This window comes from Leuresthes tenuis, unplaced genomic scaffold, assembly GCF_036924035.1.
Source record: "Leuresthes tenuis unplaced genomic scaffold, fLeuTen1.0.hap1 SCAF_8, whole genome shotgun sequence".
NCBI classification, from domain to species: Eukaryota; Metazoa; Chordata; class Actinopteri; order Atheriniformes; family Atherinopsidae; genus Leuresthes; species Leuresthes tenuis.
In genome coordinates this window covers 5636827-5642149 of record NW_027325362.1, presented here as the reverse complement: position 1 = coordinate 5642149, position 5323 = coordinate 5636827, and the positions used below count along the sequence as shown (strand labels likewise).

The following is a 5323-nucleotide window of genomic DNA, read 5'->3' as shown; positions in this document are numbered from 1 at the left end:
TCCACCAACGCTGTGTGCTCCCATGCAGCAGAGAAGAGGTCACCCAAACTGAGGAGCACTAGTCAGCTGCTTCTGGAGAGGACCAACACATTTCATCTGCAACTGGCAGCTTTGTGTTCCAGGTTACTGTCGTTTGACTGCTCTAAATGGTGCCCTTAGTTTTGGTGGTATTTATTTCCGGTGCAACTTCCTGTCTCCGACTCCATATGACTTCAGTGTGACTGTGCTTATCACATAATGTGAGCATGGGACATGTTCATGAATCACACTGCTACTGCTTTGTTTCTGTGCTCCAAACTAAAGACATTTCCCAGCTTAACAACTTCAACTTGGTATTTTATTAATTTCTTGTCACTTTTTTTTTTCATATGTGGTTTCAGAAATTGGAGTCATTCCCAGTCACAAAGCACAAAAAAATCCCATACACAACAGCGCTTGGACTGCAACTCGTGCACTGTGATTTCCAAGTCACTGGCACGTAGAGCATTGGAGGACTAATTGAAACCACATGAGCAAGATAGATAAAAACAAAAAAAACATACAAACTGCATGCTTGAGGGCAAGGAAACTAAACCCATTACTGGCAGGGAATTATGTCAACAACACTGAACCACCTGTGTCGACTCAGTTTCCTTCAAATGCAAAGAATACCCAGAAAATATTTTCCCCACCCTTATTAAATACAGACAAATCAGCCTCTGTCTTTTTTTTTCCTCCACAGAGGGAGTAAAAGATTAAAGGTCAAAAACACTAATTACAGACTCTGTCATTTAATCTGGTTGAAACCAAGGATTAGAGTTATAATCCCATTGCAGTGCCACAGGAAATTATAAATCAGTGTGACATCTAACTGGCCTCCTATTACACTGCCTTAAACAGATGAAGATGGATCTGGGGATAAAAACAAATAAATAAAAAGGAAAAAAAAGAGATGATGTTAATTCTACTGTGTTACATTGACTTTGCTTTCTATCAAACCTGGAGACACGGAGATGGCAGGAAAACAAAATAAATAACAGCAAAGGTGGAACTCAATTCCCCCCTTCAAACCCCCCCCCCCCCCCCCCCCCCCCCCCCCCATCTTTCTCACTGGGAGGTAATGTGAATGTGAAGGTAACAGAAACCAGTCACGGTGGACATGCTTATCCAGACAGACTAGATTTGTGTGTGAGAGTGAGTTTGGGGTGTGCAGATTGAATCCTTTATCCCCAGGAAGCCTAACTACCTCTGCATCCCTCTGACTGGCCCTGGGAGGGACAGATTGGTAAAGAATTAGAAAGAAAAGGCTGAAAGAAGGAAAATAACCACAGCAGAGCAGTCTCTGTTGCAGCACAGCCCAACAGCTCCCTCTGTCGTCACCTAGAAAAGCTTGAACACCGCTCACGGTCTCTTCTGCTCTCTTTTTACTTTCTGATTCCGGTCTCTTCTTCTGCAACATCTCCCCTTGTTTTCATCCTCTCTGTCACCCTTTCAATCTTTCAGGACAGTTATTTCAGTTGTGAGGAAGCGCACCTGCTATAGAATTAATAATAAACAGGATGATAACAGCGTAATAAAGTTATCCATCTGTCCCTTTGTCTCAGCTGTGTCAGCAGGATTTGTTAAACTCATCCCTGAAGGTGAGGCTGTTTTCTTTTTTTGTTTTTTCAAAATGTAGTCTTCCTCATTTCAATAATGGGGCTAAATCAACACAATTGTTGCCCTGAAATCTTCTAAAGAGGCAAAATAGTATACGGATGTCACAAGAGACAGTGTGTGATGAGGAAAAGCAGGAGCACAAACGAGACGGAAACTAAAGAGGATATTTGTGAAATGAGTTTTAGGCTGTAGCTATTAGCCTGAACTCAATCCTGAGTCGCAGTCAGGACAAACAGATCAGTGAAATCACGTCATGGACATTTTTATCCTCTTGAAAAGTCTCAATTATTTCAATCCTCAGTTGGAGTGTGCAGATTAACTTAAATAGAGCAGAAATGCGTCTTTTTTTTTCTCAAACGGGAATGTACAGATTCGACTAACTATAAGGAACAAAGGCATGATGCACTGCATTTCCTTTGCCAGGTCCTGAAACAGCTCTCATGAAATCCAACAAATCTGATGACATTTTTGTGCAATTTCTTGGCGAAACATCAGTGAATAATCTGTTACCTCACCCACCATGCTTTCATCTATCATCTAAGCCAGGTTTCTGTGTATGGCTCACCCCAAATAGCACAAAGATGTACTGGTGCAAGAACACCAGTGTGTCTGTCTTGCCTTGAGAGAAAACCATCACATTCACAAGCTACACTTTTGCTGGATCTGTTCATTCCTAAGAGTTAAGTGAAGACAGGCAGCCTCTCATTGTGGGCCTCATTTTAGCTTAGACATCAGCAGTCCTCATAAGAAAATGAGAAGAAATACAGTGCTGATAGAAATCACGCTGCGCTCCTCTTCTCCTCACATCTTGATAGGAGTCACGCTCTTTTCGTCTCAGCTCTGCTCTTCTGATCATCTGCCCTGTTGTTCCTCATCTCCTCTTTTCACCTCATGTCCTCTGCAGACCACAGCCACGAACCCTCATTTCCAATCTTGCCTCTCTTCTTGGCCTCTGGATCTCCCTTAACGCTACACACTAACATGGTGTGACTGAAATATAGTATAAGTGGAGCTGATTAGGAACTTAAGCAAATGGGGTGTTACTTTTATGCTATTTGTGAAGCAAAAGTTGGAAAACTCTGAGTAAGCAGCTTGCAGTTAAAGCTCTAAAAAAGAAGTGGGTACATTCTTTTCTTGTGATGTATCTGAAGTGGCCACTGAACCACAAACAGGAGAAATAAGGGGAATTCTGCCACTCATCCCCACAACATCGACTGCTCTATAAACACAATCCAAAATATACAAGAAAGGTCTGTCTGAAAAGAAACCACATAATAAGGAACTGTGGAGAAAGCCACAACACTGCCAACTAGAGAGTTCAAAAAGCTTTTCATCTGTCCGTCTACTTAACAAAACGGAGCTAAATACCTCTGAAGGATCTTGTCTTTGCATCTGTGCCTCATGTGTTGACTTTTTAGAAAAGCGCTGTGAGAAACAGCTCTGCAAAAAAAGCAGACCTGGCTGGTGAGAACACCCCCGTCGAATAAAATACAACAGCAGTAAATGATTTTCTCAATGGCTCCCACAAGACCGAGAGAGTCAGGAGGGGAGCTGAGACTGTGGGGGGAGAGGAAGAGAAGAGTGGGGTGATGAAATGCAAAAGGGTTAGCAAAGGTAAAAGCAAGAGGGGAGACATTTCATAGAGCAACAGTGTGGTAGACGGAAGGACAGAGAGCTGGAGAGTGAGAAGGGCGATTATTGCCTGCTTGGGAGCAGAAATCTTTAGTTGTGCCATGAATACCAAAGAGTTTACAGCCCTACAATCGGACCCACCCCCTCCCACTGAAAACGCAGTGGAATTGCAGATGTCCAAATTATGAACCGATATTTCACTTACTCTCAGTAGAGGCTCCATCCGTCCACAGTTATTCATATCAAACTGAAACGGTGCGGGCACGTTTGCAGTGGATTTCGGTTGCTGTCTGTGGAACAGTTCAGTATGATCTAATGTGGCCCTACAGGGACGGTAAACCAGACGTACGGAATATCTGAGTGCAGGTGATCTGGCGCACGCGGAGAGCAAAGTCGCAGCTCCGATTGACGAGTTCAAATGGACTGAATTCCAAACCTTATGGAGTCTTTCATACTTTCATACTCTTATTTCCAGGAGGCGATTATAAATCTCGCAAAGATCAGTGTAAAGGCAGAAAAAAAGACCGTGAGAGAAAACCTGAAAATATTTTTTAGAAGTAGCGGTTCACAGAAACACCAATAACAATCTGGTTTGAACTGAACAGCAGAATAGAAATTGTGTAAAATACTTAATGGGATTTCCAAATAAATACAAATACAGCTGTCACATCAAAAAGTGACAACTTTCCACCTACTGTAAAAACACAGACACATCAGGCCTCTGCTGAGAAAAAGTTGTGCTTCGCAGGAGCCGCCGGGAGGATCCGAGACACCGAAAAATGTTCATTTCATGTGGCCATACACACATGAAGGGTACAAACGCAATCTGATGCGCTCGCTTACGCGCGCAGACTCATAGAAAAAAGTAAGTGCAAATATGCAGACATACACCGCGCCTGAGAGAAAAAAAGACGCAAATGCAGACTGTGCTCTGTAGAAACCGCAAAAAATCTAACCGTCATCCAGTGGAGTGGAGGACTGTTTCCAGCCACAGCACTGCAAATTGTCGCCGACGTAAATGCGCAAAGGAGCAGCGGGGCTTCAGTGACATATTCCTTGTTTACAGACATAACGAAGTCCGAAGTCCTCTAAAAGTGAATGAATAGTGTTCGTATGACAGTATAATCTTGAGTCTAACCAGAATCCGCTCCCCTGCATCCTTAGAACCGAAAATTTTACTTGGTTGTCATTTTTGCGCTCAACGCCTCCACAGACGGGAAAATGGGGTGCAAGACAGAAACAAAACGGGATAAAATAGCAGAATGTGACTGTGTTGATGTTACACACGCAAAATCTCAACCCTCAAACTCCAGCAGTTCTTACCTTGGAAGCGCGCAGCCCGTCTCTCCAAGGAAATTCCCCCAATACATACAAGCCAGTAGGAAACGGCCACTTCTTTCAAGTAGTATTGCTTCTTTTCCCAGATGTCCAACACATCCACTGAATGAAAACCCAGTGTTTTTTATTTCTTTCTGCTTGCGTGCGCGTGGAAAATAAATGACAGGGGAAAAATCAAAGCAGAATCAAGTCGATTTCCAGCTAGAACGCAGAGGCAAAAACACCAAACCAATCAAGCAGATTTTAAGATTAATTCAAAAGAGACGGAAAAGAAAAGGACTGAGGAGCCGTGCGTCTTGATGAGGTCCCGAAATTGAAGTGATGCGGAGGTGGTGGTGAGGAAGAGGTGGGTACAGGGAGAGGAAAAGAGGGGGAAATCACCGTAACATCCCTCCTTCCTAAGGGTATCAAATCCGGTACCGTCAGCGCTGTTTATCCGTCCTCTCTCCAAGAGCCTCAGAAGCGTTGTGAGGGAAACTGAACGGGTGCGCAACGGCAGCAGCCAGAAAGAGAGGGAGGGGGAGATGGAGAGCAATGTCGCTGCCGATGGAGGGCGTTGGAAACTAAAGTAACCTTCCCTCGCCTCACTGTATGTATTTGAACTCGGCTGAATAATCATATAGGCCCAACACTTAATTGGTACCGTCGACGATTATGATTAAAACGCGCAAAAGGAGATCCACAGTTCTCATTTCAGTAAAACTGGATTTGATTC

General features: G+C 43.7%; 1 protein-coding gene across 3 annotated transcripts in view; it reads right to left on the bottom strand.

Moving 5' to 3' along the window:
• The window catches only part of cdh11 (cadherin 11, type 2, OB-cadherin (osteoblast)), a 74470-nt gene extending 69410 nt beyond the window's left edge, over nt 1-5060 (bottom strand). For 2 of the 3 annotated variants that reach the window (XM_072390573.1, XM_072390575.1), the window contains exon 1: nt 4594-5060. The gene's annotated coding sequence lies outside the window, so the exon portion shown is untranslated. The remainder of the gene's footprint in view (nt 1-4593) is intronic. The other variant, XM_072390574.1, reaches the window with a different exon arrangement.
• Nucleotides 5061-5323: the final 263 nt, after the last annotated feature.